At 34.9% G+C, this 15512-nt stretch overlaps 1 protein-coding gene across 2 annotated transcripts in view; it reads right to left on the bottom strand.

The window, feature by feature from the left end:
- Positions 1-15512, bottom strand: part of LOC117182217 (phosphoserine phosphatase) — a 48983-nt gene that overhangs the window by 8059 nt on the left and 25412 nt on the right. The window lies entirely within an intron of this gene.

Below are 15512 nucleotides of genomic sequence, written 5' to 3'. Positions count from 1 at the left end.
AAAAAGTCAAGCTTTCTTTTGAGACTATTTAAAAAAAAATTGTAGATGCCTAAATTGCGAAAAAAGTTAAATAAACAATTGATTTATTGAAAAAATTGTTTACACAATTTTTTTTGTTATAAATAATAAAATAGGATGAAAGCGTGTAAAAAGCACTTTCCAAAACCCTCATAAAAATTTTAAATCGCGTAATTAGAAATGAAGTTACAGGCGTTTGAAACTACCCCTGGAGGCATTGGGGTTGAAAATTCAACCCCCCCCCCCCTCACTTGGGGAGGGTTGGTAATCCTGGTCTATAAGTTTGTGGATTAACTACTGTTGGGTAGGCGAACATATTCCCAGAATTTAGAGACAATCGAAAAACATGACTTTTTGAGTTGAGGCAGTTGAGGAATAAATCCCCATATAAGGAACTCCAAACATAGAGAGACGGACAAGGAGGGGAGGAAGTTACTAGACATGATAGGAGAAACAGGACGGTTTATATGCAATGGCAATATGAAAGGAGATGAGGAAGGGGAGATCACATTCATAGGAAAGGGAGCAACAGTAATAGACTACATCTTGGCTGAAGAAAGAATGCGGCATACGATAGGGAGTATTAAGGTAGGAAATGAGATAGGGTCCGAGCACTTCCCGGTCATAGCTACACTAAAAAGAGACGTCAGTAAGCGTGGCAGAGGGAGAAAAGAAATACGGTGCGAAAGAAACACGAAAATGGGAGTCTGGGGGGTATATAAATTAAAAGAGTTTAAATAAAAGATGGAAAAGGAAAACGTTAGGTATGAAAAAGAGGAGGTAATAGACTCGTTAATTAAAAGGTTGAAGGGGTCGATTGAGAAGGTAAAGGATGAGCTGGGTACTAATGAAGAAAGAGTAGGGTGAAAGAGAGGCTGGTGGGACGAGGAATGCTCGGAGAGTAAAGAGAGAATGAAAGAGTGTGTAAGCAAATGGAGAAAAGTGGAAATGGAGAAGGAGGAGTATAACAGGGGGAAAAAAGGTAATGAGAAAATGCTGGAAAGAAAAAGACAAAGGGGAAAGGAAGAATATAAAGCAGAAGTAGAAAAAGCGATCAAAGAAGGTATGGTGTGGGACGTGATAAATAGGGATAGAGGGGAAAGGAAGGGCGTTAACGAAGAAATAGAAATGAAGGAATGGACGGATTATTTCAAGGGTCTATTAGGAGGAGAGAAGAATTAGATCAAAGGGGAAGTGTAGGATAGACCAAGGAGAAATGGAGGAAGGGAACGAGACAACTAGATAAGAAGTAGATGAGGCAATAAATAGGCTAAAAAGAAAGAAGGTGACAGAAGAAGATGGGATGGAGAACGAAGCGATAAAGTATGGCGGAGAAGGGATGGGATGTGGAAGATCTGCAACAAGGTCTGGAAAGGGGAAGGTTGGCCGGAAGAGTGGACGACGGGACTGGTGGTACCGCTTGTCAAGAAAGGGGAAGGGAAAAAGGTAGAGGAATACAGAGGATTCACTCTCATGTCAGTCGCCTATAAAATATATGCAGAAATCTTAAGAAAAATGTTGGAGAGTCAGGTAGAATAAAAAGAAAGCATCCCACATAATCAGACGGGATTTAGAAAAGGGATGGGAGCTATAGACAATACCTACGTACTTAATTACTATGTTGACCGAAATTTGGGAAGAAAGAAAGGGAAACTAGTCACTTTGTTCGTAGATTTCAAAGTAGCGTTTGACTCAGTAAACTGAAAAGTGCTATGGCAGGCAATGAAAGAGAGGAGAGTAGAGGAAAAGAGGATAAAAGAAATTTTTACTGAAACCAGGATTAGGGTGAAAATAGGAAAGAAAAAAGAGCAGGTTTTCTGGACAGGCAGAGGTCTAAGGCAAGGGTGCCCTTTGAGTCCGTTACTATTTAATATCCTGCTGGCGGACTTAGAGGAGAAACTAAAGGAGAAAGGAAAAGGAGGACCGGTTTTGGGTAATAGCAAACTGTACTCTCTAGTATACGCGGATGATGTAATTCTGTTAGCAGATGATGAGAAGGGGATGAAACTAATGATGAGAATCTTCGAAGAGTATGTGGGAGAAAAAGATCTGACGGTGAGCGTAGAGAAGACCAAGGTGATGTGTTTCAGAAAAAGAAACACCATAATAGACTACGTTTGGAAGATGAATGGACAAACAAAGTATGGGGTATAGGAAAGAGAAGGATCAAGAACGATTGGAGAATGAGGGTCTGGTTGTTTGATGCGTTGGTTTGGGCGGTGTTTTGTTATGGTGTGGAGATCTGGGGATGGAAGGAACATAGGAAAGTAGAGAGCATGCATGAGCGATTTCTGAGGTAGGTAATGGGTGGTAGCTGGAGTTGCCCAGGTGTTGTCAAAGTAGAAGCGAATTGATATTATATCGCGGGAAAAAACGTTTTTAGATTTGAATCTGCTTTGACTTCCAGTCTGAACTCAAACCGTTTTACCCGCAGTCCCGAATTTCACACATATTTGCTAGAAACTGAAGACCGAAGCGTTTTGAAATTTGATGTCCCGTGTTGATATTGTGATGTTGCGGTACTCATTTTTCGTTTCTACAATACTTTGTTGTTAATTACACAGCCACACAAAAAAAAAGTGCGGATCTGGTAACGAGACACGTATTCCTATGGATTTTGGGGCGCTGAATTTAAATTCGGTATCAAAAATCACCCAACACGTCATGGTTGAGCCATAACCTCAAAAAATGACGAAAAATTATGCACTGAGGAAAATGAATTTCAAAATAATGCCAGTGATGCAAATTTTCACTTCAAAAACATGTCGACAACTGTGAAGGATCAACCCTTGCCTGATATCAACTTATTTAACATAACTTTATCCAATAGAACCTGACCTCACCTAACCTGAATTAACAGACATTTATTGAACTACACGTAAAGCTCTGGAAGCATATTTTCCCACTAGCAAATGTGTGCTACATCTAATGGGTTAACTCGAGCCTAACCTAGAAATAAATCTAACCTAGCCTAACCTCACGAAACACAATTAAACTGATTGTGTTGTCCCGTTGTGTTTGCGGTACCGTTTGAATCAGCTTGGGCTTAACCTGCAAAGAGGTCAAACCTATCCTAACATAAAAAAACCAGACCTAACCTAACCTAACTTCAAGTAACACAATTAAACTCATTGTGTTGTCCCGTTGTGTTTGCGGTACCGTTTCATTCAGCTTCGGCTTAACCTACATAGAGGCTTAACCTACCCTAACCTAACCTAGCCGAATGAAATTCAACCACACGTGTAGCTATGTAAGCGTACGGTTCTCAGTCTTAAATGTGTGCTATATTTAATAGGTTAACTCGATCTTAACCTACAAATGAATCTAACTTAACAGAACCTAACGAAATTTTGCTTAACGCCACACAACTTAACTTAAGTGTTCCCTTTGTAACACAATAAAATTTATTTCATTGTACTACAGGTGGTTAAAAATTTAGAGGCACATTACTCATTTGAAGAAACTTAGAACTACAAGTAGAATTGACCCCAGTTCAATTAATCTGACAATGTTTGTATCAATTAAAATGTAGAACTGTAACTTAAACATGCAAATGAAAAAGAGTTTTATTTGAAATTATTTTCTCTCTGCTTTTCTTAAACTTAAGGAATATGTTTATACTACCTTTCGTGCTTACATTTTATCTTGCTTTTTATCGTAATTAAATTGATTTATAGACCTACTTCAGTCTATTTTCTGCCTGCTATAACGTGTCCTTTTTTCTTCATTTGTAGGTTAAGATCGAGTTAACCTATTAAATATAGCACATATTTAAGACTGAGAACCATACGCTTACATAGCTACACGTGTGGTTGAATTTCATTCGGCTAGGTTAGATTAGGTCAGGTTTTGTTAGGTTAGGATAGGTTACACCTCTATTTAGGTTAAGCCGAAGCTGAACAAAATGGTACCGCAAACACAACGAGACAACACAATGAGTTTAATTGTCAGGTTCTGTTGGGTAAAGTTATGTTAAATAAGTTGATATCAGGCAGGAGTTCATCCTTCACAGTTGTCGACATGTTTTTGAAGTGAAAATTTGCATCACTGGCATTATTTTGAAATTCATTTTCCTCAGTGCATAATTTTTCGTCATTTTTTGAGGTTATGGCTCAACCATGACGTGTTGGGTGATTTTTGATACCGAATTTAAATTCAGCGCCCCAAAATCCATAAGAATACGTGTGTCTTGTTACCAGATCCGCACACTTTTTTTGTGTCGCGGTAGGGCTTGAGCTTTTCTCACGTGACTTTGACCGCTATGTTGGGGGAAGCACTTCTACTGACAGGGTTTTTCATGCCAAATAAGCTGATAACGAAGAGCAGAGGGACTAAGAAGAATATCAAAACCCATAAACAATAATGAAGAGTATTTTAAAGATTTTGAAACGCTTGTCGTTTCCCGAGGATCTTCGGGGTGCCCCTAGAGCCGACGCTAGGGACCGCAACATGCGGGAAGGTGGTGATGGCGAGCTGCGAGATGATCAGGCTGATCTCACTAATTAAACAGCTGGCCAGCTAGAACATCTGTGACAAAAGGTAAGCAGTAGAACATCAACTATGCCCGCTGAGGATACTTTGGCTAGTGTTAGCTATTTGCAACCAACAACCTCGACAGAAATATTGTGGGAGAGCATCAAGTGGGATACCACGATGAAAGAGGAATTGGTGCGTCTCTATTATAAAAGTGTGAAGTTTGAAACGAAAATGGAAAAAGCATACAATTTAAGAATAAAATTTGCTGCAAAGTATTCTAATATACAGAAAGTCGCACTAAGAGATATTATCGCTAAGGTGAAGGACATCAGGACTAATCTGCATATAACAGAAGAAGGCAGAAGCAGAGGTTGAGCAACCAAAAAGGCGATCGAAATGGACATACCATATAAACAGAGATGTTATGCGCCTTTATTTTTTGGCAGAGAAATTGGGCAAAGTTTGAGGAGAGAAAATTATAGACTCTTTTTACTTAAATACCCAGAGCTAGCCACAAGAATAAATTAACAGAATTTTGCAGATCAAAAACGCTCAATATCTGCAAACAGATTGCTTTCGGCCATTGAAATAGCTGTTATCATAATGGAAGTGGAACAACGGCTTCCTATTGATTAACTCCCCATGGAAGATGTGAACAACGAAGATTTTAATGAAGCTGAAGGTATAGGTGCTAGGGATAATGAACATCAAGTACCGGATCCACTAGAACCACATCCGGATATTAATAACGATGATGTCAATAGCAAAATCCCCAAAAAAACTACAGCACCTTGAAAGGAATTTTGATCATGCTTTACTAGAGTTCAGATAGAACCAACACAAAGGCGTTCACTGCGCAAGATGAACATCACAAGTAACCGGCGTGCACTAATAGAACACCTCAACAGCAAGGTTTTACATACGTATTTGAACACAACACAAACTGCGTTAAAGGTGCAAACTCTTATATATTGTGTAGCTATGGGAACCGTTAGAACGTTGGGCCGGAGAACTAGGGCTACAAATGCAGTCTTTGTCCGAGCAAGAGATCGAGATCCACGATGGAAGATCAAGTTGGATATGGATGTCAGCAAAGAAAGGTGTAAATTGGGTCGATTAACTCAAAATAAAGAAGGAAAGAGAATCAGAAAGCTGATAAACCATGTTACTAAAATCATCAACCCTCGATTTTTCGAGATATTAACACAATCAATATTGGATGGGATTATAGACTCCCAAAAGCAGTGGTTTGATGTTCTTACTGCCAGACTATGTCGGTACAAGAAAATTAGTCTACGAAGGCAACAAAATTGAACCTTTCAGACAGATAAAAGAAGGTTCTATTGTGAATTGATCGTAAAGCAAAATAATTAGCAAGACACCGAAGTGCCTCAATCGAAGGACATGACTAACTACTGGTCGGGTGATTGGGGAAAAATGAACAGATACAGTTTGGACACTGCGTGGTTAGAACTGGAGAAAGTAAGGGCAAGCAATAGCCCTAAAATGCAGCTGGCAAATATCACAGCTTTGGATGTTTCAGCGGTCTTAAAAAGGGCAAGTAACTAGAAAGCTCCAGGTCCGTACATGGTGCACAACTTCTGGTACAAGTACCTGACGAGTGTGCATTTTCCGTTGACAAGGTGTTTTCAGAAGATCATTGAAATCCCAGTTTTGACGCCAGGCTTTATGCTCCAGGGTACTACGTATATTTTACATAAAAAACCGTACGCTCAAAATCCATCTGAATTCCCACCGATAGCCTGTCTTCCAACAATCTATAAATGTCTCATAGCTATCATTGCAGATAAAGTATATTCTCATTGCGACGATAATGACATTCTTACAGAAAAACAAAAAGGCTGTTGTAAAAACTCACGAGGCTGTAAAGATCTAGTCACTATAGACTCTGTTGCCATGACTCAAGCTCGTAAGCATCAAAGGAACTTACACATGGCATACATTGACTACAAGCAAGCGTTTCCTTCCGTTCCACATGACTATTTGCTTGAAGTCTTAAAACTTTACAAAATATGTCCACGCATTATTGACTTTCTAAGCCATGCGATGAGGCTCTGGGGTACAAGAATCAAGTATTTTGATCATGGACAACCAAGAATAACTGGATCAATACGCTTTACGACGGGTATATTTCAAGGAAACTCCTTCAGCGCACTACGGTTCTGTTTAGCATTGAATCCATTGAGCAAAATACTGAACAGCATGTCTCAAGGCTTCAGAATTCATGGTAATGAGAATGGTTATCAAGTGACCCATTTTCTGTACATGGATGATCTGAACCTGTACGATTGTTTATCCCAGAAACTGCAACAAGAGTTCGATGTCACAAAGCAGTTTTCTAATAATATTAGAAGCTCATAAGCGCGCTTCGCGCGCGACCCGCTACTTTATTTGCAATTATTTTATTTGGAAGTAAAGTTTAATATGATACCGCGATATCAATTTTTGCTTCAATAACTTTGATTTGTATACGGCTTCGCAGGGGGACCCTCTCACAATGCAGAATAAATTATTGTGCAACATTAAACATTTTTATGCAAGTTTTTAAAAAACATCTAAAATGTCGGTCCGCACAAATTTTCATAGAAATACATGGTAAATGATCTCGACTCGAGAAGAGTCCAAATTTGAAGCCATTTCGAGCACCTCTACCACTTGGATGCGTTAGCATCTACGACGTACGACCGGATTGAGGCAAATCCGAATACTTCAAATAAACTCGTATGTAGCATATTGTACTACATGGGCTGAAAAGTCTTTAGCCTGGCACATAGATGGCGTTACAAACCACAAATCCTTGGGCTTGCGAGATAGTACCAGTCTTTACTAGAATGCTGTCAAAACTTCATGGCATTTCATTAACTCATTCTCAAGTTATTGCTCTCGAAGGGACACTACCTCTGTTATTTTAGTTTTCCGTGGAAAAAAGTGAATTTCGTGTTTTGATCAAGCATTGCTTCCTGATGGGAAAAAATACTGTTCCAACAAAGCAATGGCTTGATAAATTGAATCCTAGAAAAAAGGTCACTTTTAATTTTTTAATTAAAATTGTTTAAATAACACAGTCCCACAAAAAAAAGTTGTCTGCAAGAGTCAAATGATTAGGCCACTCTTATCGATTTTTGAGTCACTGAATCCGAATATGGCCTCAGCATTTGTCCTACACGTCTGATTTTTCCCCTAGATTCAAAAAGTAGGGAAAAGCCTAGGGATTTTCTCGTCACATAGGCCATACAACAAATTTGACTGCATTAGTTTTAATTATTTTATTAGTTTTAATTATGACATTAGTTTGATATTACCAGTATACAGAAAAATAAGCGTACTGGTGTCATATTCTTATGTGTTGCGACTCCTTAAGATCGAATTTATACACAAAAATTCTCCAATGTGCTTACTGTTTATCCTAGCTAGGATAAATCTACGGAAATTGAATGTCTTGCGCATATTATACTGACTTATGGAGCAAAAAATAAGAAAAATGCCATTTCCTCTGTAGTTTTGCGCTCTCGATATAAATTTGGCCACTAAAACTGTCGAGCTTCTACCATTTTCTCCCTAGATGCGAAAAGTAGGGCAAAGCCTAGGGATTTTCTGGTCACATAGGCCATAACAAAAAATTGCCTGCACTAAACGAGTTACTAGGCTACCCTTATGGATTTTGAGCCGCTGAATCCAAATCTGGCCTCGGAACTTCTCGTACACGTCTCAGTTTTCACCTAGATGCACAAAATAGGCAAAACCCTAGGGATATTCTGCACGTTATTTTGATAATGCCAGTATATGCGAAAATAGACAGATAGATGTTATATTCTTAATTGCCGCGACTTATAGGCTTAATTTGTACACAGAAATTCTATAGTGTGCCTTTCGGTTCCCTTAGATTGGATAATTCTAGGGAAATTGAAGGTCTTACTCATATTATATAGATTTGTACGGGGAAAATAACAAACATGCCATATACTTTGCAGGTTTGCGTGCTAAATCTAAATATGAACCCCACATTTTGTGGGTCTGTTTCAATTTGTCTCTAGATGATAAATGTAGGGAAAGGCCTAGGGAATTCCTGATCACACAGGCCCACCAAAAAAAAGTTGTCTGCACGGGGCAAGTGACTGATTTCGCACGCAAAACTGTAACGGATATTAGGTTTTTGTTATTTTTCCCCGTTCAAATCTATATAATCTGAGAAAGCCCTTTAATTTCCCTAGAATTGCCCAAGCTAGGGGAAATAAAAGGCACACTGAAGAATTTCTGTGTACAAATGAAGTTTCTAAAAGTAGTTGCACCTAAGAATATAATAGCGATGTGCCTATTTTCGCGTATACTGGTATTATCAAAACAACGTGCAAGTTGTCCCTAGGGGTTTCCTTATTTTCTTTATCTAGGGGGAAACTGAGATGCGTAAGATAAATTTTAAAGCCAGATTTGGATTCAGCAGCTCAAAATCCATAAGGGTAGCCTAGTGAATTGTCTCGTGCCGACAAATTTTGTGTATGGCCTGTGTGACCAGAAATCCCTGAACTTTTCCCTACTTGTTGCATCCAGGGGGAAACTGAGACGTGTAGGAGAAATTCTGAGGCCAGATTTGGATTCAGCGGCTCAAAATCCATAAAGATAGCCTAATCGGTTGTCTCGTGCAGACAACTTTATTTCGTGGGCCTGTGTAATTAATAGTTTTTGTAAATTTGTAAAGCAATGTAGAAAAGAGTCATCGGATAGCCATTCTTAGTTGACTTCATAAACAAATTGGCTCGAAGAAAAAAATCAAACTCTTTATTTTTAAATTAAAATTGTTTAAATAATTAAAAGTTCTTGTAAATATACAAAGCAACATAATAAATTGAACGGGTCGGTATTCCACCCTTGTAGATATTGTTCCTATTTATAATTATCGTCGAACCACAGCAGATATCGTTATCGAGTTTGGATTAGCTTGACCGTAATTGATGTTTGGAGCCTGTCTATACAAACTTTATATAAATGATGTATTTCTGGAATTTCCTATTTATTGTTGAATTAATTTTGCGTCTTTCCAATGAACCTTCCCTGTGCACGCATTCTCTTGCTTTATAATCAAATCTTTATTTACTTTCCTTGCTAATTGAAAATTCAATTAGCTGGCGCTCAACAATTTGTATTATTTGTGAATCATGCTTGTCTTGATTAAAATATCGAGCCTTGGCAGCTATGATCCAAATCGCGCCAAATGAAAAGAGAGATTTCGAAAAAGGGGAAACGTGTCATCATAAACACCTTCAAATGTTTCGGGTCGTTTTTACTTCCGTTTCGTAAGTGCGGAAAAGACTTCCCATATCTTTGTTTTTTTCCCTCTTGTGAACATTGCTCGAAAAATTTTATTATTGCCTAACATGCGTCCTGGTGTTTTCCTAAAGAGTGTTGGTTAAATCCAGCTTCGAATTTTTCGTTGATAGGTACGGCACTGACTCAATCTGTATTTTTTCCGATGGAGCTGAGAACGAAAGAAAGAAAATTTGTCGAATATCCGGGGTTTTTGTGAGATCCTTAGATCAATAAAATGTTGAAAAATCAAACAAGCCACGAGGCCAGCTGCTAGTGCTGGTTGCCTTGTGGCTTATAACTAGAGTTACAACACACACACAAGAAATGTCAGTTTATTCCCTTTTTTCTCCATTTGGCAACGTATTTCCCAAAATGTAGGATCACTATAATCAAGATGTGCCAATTTGAAAACCTATTATATCTCGAGAATTATTCTATTAAGTAAGAATTGTGAGTAAAAAAATTAATTTGCAAACCATTCTAACCGTTCAAATGCTAATATTTGTCGTGTAAGTAATAATTTTTTCAACAAAAAGTTTGATTTTTCAAAATTTTATTGACCTGAGTATCTCGAAAAACCCCGGATATTCGACAAATTCTCTTTCTTTCGTTGTCAAATCCTTTGGAAAAAATATATATTTAGTCAGTGCCGTACCTATAAAAAAATTCGAAGTTGGATTTAACCAACACCCTTAAATGAAAAGGTCTATTGTTGCACTTATTATACAGGGTGGACATGCTGGGGCTTACATACATGGCGATCTGAATGCTACCCGAACTGCACAACAGCAGGGGAGAAGCCATTATACAGGGGTATTTTCACGTTTCGCGCCTTTAAAATTGCATTCGGATCGGCCATTCGGTCAAGTCTGTGCATCTTCGGATCAAGTTTATCATAGTTTCCATCGTTGCGTTCGAAACTTAAAATGGATGCAAGTATCAAAACAACGAAGGTTATGTTACATAGTAATTACAAATAATAAAAGTGAGAAGAATAATAAGTAGAAGAGTGAATTATGTTTAACGTTTATTTGCGGCAAAAAAGGTATGTTATGAATATATAGAATATGTATTAAGTAAAGTAAATAAAATATTACATGCGTAAACTTTAAATTGACATTACATACATTTACTTACAGCGATTAGGACAAACACGTGAATCCGAACATAACCTCGAAATAATGACAGATCGGCCCGGCTTGTTTATTATACTTTCGATTGTTTATTATTTGCAAAAGAAATGTTTTGTGGTTTTGTATGTTTATTACTGACAGTGCCAGCAGTAATCATTTAAACAATAATTACTCAATAATTTAACAAACATGAATTATTAATAATTTTAATAAGTAAAACTTTATTCCTGAAATTATTAACTGATTTCCATTTTTTTTTACAGATCGATCATAGATGAAATACACATCAGGAAATGCAGAGGGATTTTGTGCATTTCAGCTGGTTCATTTCAATGAACATCATTGACAACCATTATCTGTAGACCTTATCCCAAGACTGGGGATTGAGCAGCCTAAAGTTAATTCAAATTCAATCTGCCTCGAAAATTAATTCTAATTAAAGTTAATGGTATAGCTTTGTCAAAAAGATATCTTGAAGAAATTTAACTTGCCTGAATTTTAATTAATAAAATATTTAGGGATTTTTTTATATTTAAGCAAATGTTTTCTCTGGACCTCATCCTAAAATTTGGTTTACTCAACCAATAAAATAAATCAGAGACTCGTTAGTGATAGAATTGTATCAGAAATAAATATAGACAAGATATTTTAGGCCAGAATTGTTATTCTAATTTTTTTCAGAAATGATTCTATTTTCGAAAAATGCTATCTCTCGATCTAATTTCCAAACTTTCATTCAATCACCCTCGAAAAATTATTTCAATTCATTCTAATGGCATAGGTTTATCAAAAAGATATCTCGAAGAAATTTAACTTGTCTGAATTTTAATTAATAAAATATTCAGGGATTTCTTTGTATTTTAGAAAATGTTTTCTCTGGACCTCATCATAAAATTTGGTTTAGTCAACCAATAAAATAAATTAGAGACTCGTTGGTGATAGAATTGTATCAGAAATAAATCTAGACAGGATAATTTAGGCTAGAATTGTTATTCAAATTTTTTTATAACTTATTCTATTTTCGAAAAATGCTATCTCTGGATCTGATTTCTAAACTGGCATTCAATCAGCCTCGAAAATTAATTCTAATTGATTTTGATGGTATAGTTTTATCAAAAAGATATCTCAAAGAAATTTAATTAGCCTGAATTTAAATTAATGAAATATTTAGGGATTCTTTTGTATTTTAGAAAATGTATTTTCAGGAACTTATCCTAAAATTTGGTTATTTTAAGCAATAAAATAAGTTAGAGACTTGTTAGTGATAGGATTATATCAGAAATAAATTTAGACAAGATATTTTAGGCTAGAATTGTTATTCAAATTTTTTTTATAACTTATTCTATTTTCAAAAAATGCTATCTCTGGATCTGATTTCCAAACAGGCATTCAATCAGCCTCGAAAATTAATTATAATTTATTCTGATGTTATAGCTTTGTCAAAAAGATATCTTGATAAAATTTAACTTGCCTGCATTTTAATTAATGAAATATTTTGGGATTTTTTTTATATTTTAGCGAATGTTTTCTCTGGACCTCATCCTAAAATTTAGTTTAGTCAACCAATAAAATAAATTAGAGACTCGTTGGTAATAGAAATGTATCAGAAATGAATTTAGATAAGATATTTTAGCCTAGAATTGTTATTCCATTTTTTTAGAAATTATTCTATTTTCGAAATTGCTATCTCTGGATCTGATTTCTAAACTGGCATTCAATCAGCCTAAAATTAATTCTAATTCATTTTGATGGTATAGTTTTATCAAAAAGATATTTCGAAGAAATTTAATTTGGCTGAATTTAAATTAATGAAATATTTAGGGATTTTTTTGTATTTTAGAAAATGTTTTTTCAGGAACTCATCCTAAAATTTGGTTTATTCAACCAATAGAATAAAATAGAGACTCGTTAGTGATAGAATTGTATCAGAAATAAATGTAGACAAGATATTCTACGCTAGAATTGTTATTCAAGATTTTTTTATAACTTATTCTACTTTCGAAAAATGCGATCTCTGGATCTGATTTCTAAACTGGCATTCAGTCAGCCTCGAAAATTAATTCTCATTCATTTTGATGGCATAGGTTTACCAAAAAGATATCTCGAAGAAATTTAACTTGCCTGAATTTTAATTAATCAACTATTCAGGGATTTTTTTCTATTTTAAAAAATGTTTTCTCTGGACCTCATCATAAAATTTGGTTTAGTCAACCAATAAAATAAACTAGAGACTCGTTTGTGATGGAATTGTATCAGAAATAAATCTAGACAAGATAATTTAGGGTAGAGTTGTTATTCCATTTTTTTTTTAGAAATGATTCTACTTTCGAAATTCCTATCTTTGGATCTGATTTCCAAAGGTACATTCAATCAGCCTCGAAAATTAATTCTAATTGATTTTGATGGTATAGTTTTATCAAAAAGATATCTCGAAGAAATTTAATTTGCCTGAATTTAAATTAATGAAATATTTAGGGATTCTGAAATAAAATTTACGGAATTGGTGTCTTCATTTCTAACGGCCTAATTTAAGCTTAAGCGATAACTCAATGAAATACACTAAAATAACATTTCGAGTAAATTTCAATTGCACTAAAAGATTTGGATTTTCTGACAAGATACCAATAACGTATGAATTTAATGTTTAGAAATGATAAAATACACACTTATAGTAAAACTTATGAAAAAATTGAAATAAGAATTCTGGAACAAAATATCGCTTCTGCATTTATTTTTGCTACACTAACAAGTCTCTAATTTATTTTATAGGTTGGTCAAACCAAATTTTAGGACGAGGTTTAGAGAAAGCATTTCCTGAAATATAAAAAAATCCCTAAATATTCTATTAATTTAAATTCAGGCAAGTTAAATTTCTTCGATATATATTTTTGACAAACCTATGCCATCAAAATGAATTAGAATTAATTTTCGAGGCTGATTGAATGTCAGTTTCAAAATCAGATCCAGAGATAGCAATTTCGAAAATAGAATAATTTCTAAAAAAATGGAATAACAATTCCAACCTAAAATATCTTGGTCAATATTTTATTGGTTGACTGAACCAAATTTTAGGATGAGTTCCTGAGAAAACATTTTCTAAAATACAAAAAAATCCCTAAATATTCCATTAATTTACATTCAGGCAAGTTAAATTGCCTCGAGATATCTTTTTGATAAACCTATGCCATCAGAATGAATTAAAATAAATTTTCGAGGCTGATTGAATGCCAGTTTGGAAATTAGATCGAGAGATAGCATTTTTCGAAAATAGAGTCATTTCTGAAAAAAATTAGAATAACAATTCTGTCCTAAAATATCTTGTCGATTTATTTCTGATACAATTCTATCACTAACGAATCTCTGATTTATTTTATTGGTTGAGTAAACCAAATTTTAGGATCAGGTCCAGAGAAAACATTTGCTAAAATATAAAAAAATCCCTAAATATTTTATTAATTAAAATTCAGGCAAGTTAAATTTCTTCAAGATATCTTTTTGAGAAATCTATACCATCAACTTTAATTAGAATTAATTTTCGAGGCAGACTGAATGCCAGTTTGGAAATCAGATCCAGAGATAGCATTTTTCAAAAATAGAATAATTTCTAAAAAAAAAAATGGAATAACAATTCTGGCGTAAAATATTTTGCTTAGATTAATTTTTGATACAATTCTATCACCAATGAGTCTCTAATTTATTCTATTGTTTGATGAAACCAAATTTTAGGATGAGTTCCAGAGAAAAATTTTCTGAAATACAAAAAAATCCCTGAATATTTTATTAATAAAAATTCAGATGAGATAAATTACCGCGAGATATCTTTTTGGTACACCTATACCATCACATTGAATTAGAATTAATTTTTGAGGCTGATTGAATATCATCTTGGAAATCAGATGCAAAGATAGCATTTTTCGAAAATAGAATAATTTCTAAAAAATGGAAAAACAATTTTAGCTTAAAATATCTTGTCTAGATTTATTTCTGATACAATTCGATCACCAACGAGTCACTAATTTATTTTATTGGTTGATCAAACAAAATTTTAGGATGAGATCTAGAGAAAACATTTTGTAAAATACCAAAAAAAAATCCCTAAATATTTTATTAATTAAAATTCAGACAAGATAAATTACTTCCAGTTATTTTTTTGATACACCTATACCACCAGATTGAATTTGAATTAATTTTAGGCTGCTCAATCCCCCGTCTTGGGATAAGGTCTAGAGATAATGGTTTTTCAATGATGTTCATTGAAATGAACCAGCTGAAATGCACAAAATCCATCTGCATTTCCTGATGTGTATTTCATCTATGATCGATCTGTGAAAAGAAAACAATTGAAATCAGTTATTAATTTCAGGAATAAAGTGTTACTTATTAAAATTATTAATAATCCATGTTCGTTAAATTATTATTGAGTAATTATTGTTTAAATTATTACTGCCGGCACTGTCAGGAATGGAATGGAAGCTTCTAATGTGTCCCCTAAGGGTTTACATTTTTCTTACACCTTCTCTATTCCTTTACACACCCTTCACACACTTACTTGGTGGTGGA

This window comes from Belonocnema kinseyi, chromosome 10, assembly GCF_010883055.1.
Source record: "Belonocnema kinseyi isolate 2016_QV_RU_SX_M_011 chromosome 10, B_treatae_v1, whole genome shotgun sequence".
NCBI lineage: Eukaryota > Metazoa > Arthropoda > Insecta > Hymenoptera > Cynipidae > Belonocnema > Belonocnema kinseyi.
The sequence above is the reverse complement of the archived record's forward strand: the minus strand, read 5'-3'. Positions and strand labels throughout refer to the sequence as shown.